The sequence below is a fragment of the Periplaneta americana genome, chromosome 4, assembly GCF_040183065.1.
Source record: "Periplaneta americana isolate PAMFEO1 chromosome 4, P.americana_PAMFEO1_priV1, whole genome shotgun sequence".
Taxonomy (NCBI): Eukaryota; Metazoa; Arthropoda; class Insecta; order Blattodea; family Blattidae; genus Periplaneta; species Periplaneta americana.
In genome coordinates this window covers 150,278,961-150,280,023 of record NC_091120.1, presented here as the reverse complement: position 1 = coordinate 150,280,023, position 1,063 = coordinate 150,278,961, and the positions used below count along the sequence as shown (strand labels likewise).

Below are 1,063 nucleotides of genomic sequence, written 5' to 3'. Positions count from 1 at the left end.
CTAGCACCCCCAGAAAGAGTAAGTTACATACACGTGCTGAGGGATCATTCCACATAATGTCAAGACGTTTTATTAAAAAAAAACACGAATATCACAACAAATGAACTTTAAATATTCTCTCTAAACAGCAATTTTTTAATGATTTTTTTAATAAGGAGCATTAGCAAATTGTATGTTTGGGAATTGAGCTATTATCATGTTATAAAGCCTTCGACCGAAGTTGCTAGTGTGAATAGGCCTATATGCTACAGTTGTAGTACATTTAGGTTCTGTCACGCGTATGTTGTCTGATGTTTTGGTTTTATATTTATGTGAATATAAATTAAATATATTTCGGTTTTTATGTACGAAATTCAATAATACATTGTTATAAATTTGATGGAAGTCAAATACTTTAAATTCTGAATACAACCGTTCTGAAGGATAATCAAGAGGTTTATTAAGACATATTTTTTTATTATTTTTTCTCTGTAGCAGAGTTATTGGCATGAGGGAGATGACATATGACTTCAAATAGTTAACACTGATTATCTTTGTACTTATATTGTGTATTGTGTATTTCCATTAGATTTATTACATTAAATATAAGAGTATGCTCGGATGAAAATATTCTAATTATGTAAAATGTTTGGCAGCGGTGGGATTCGAACCCACGCCCTTTCGGACTGGTGCCTAAAACCAGCGCCTTAGACCGCTCGGCCACGCTACCTTAGCGCTAATATTTTGTTGACTCGCACTTACATGTCTGGAAGTTTCAGTAATTGTTATTGTGTATAATGATTACATAACATTCCACAAGTCGTTTATGCGTTCCTTGTACGGTGGAAGGTGAAGAAGAACTTCTAAAGTACACATTTTTCTTCCTTAAATATGGCTTATTGAATCATGTTCCACATAAGTTTCAGATTTTCTCATTTCTAGGGGGTGGAGGAGGCCTAATACTGTCCTGCATTTCTCTTCCGTTGTCTAACACAGTTATCATGTTACGTCGATCGCATGAATGGAAGTACACAACTTTGGTGTAATGTACTTTGTCTTCTTTCTTTCTTTCTTTCTTTTTTAT

General features: G+C 33.9%; 1 non-coding gene across 1 annotated transcript; it reads right to left on the bottom strand.

Annotated features, from left to right (window-relative positions):
• Window positions 1-629: 629 nt before the first annotated feature.
• TRNAL-UAG (transfer RNA leucine (anticodon UAG)) lies at window positions 630-709 on the bottom strand. The gene has a single exon. It is a non-coding gene; the product is annotated as a tRNA-Leu (tRNA).
• Window positions 710-1,063: the final 354 nt, after the last annotated feature.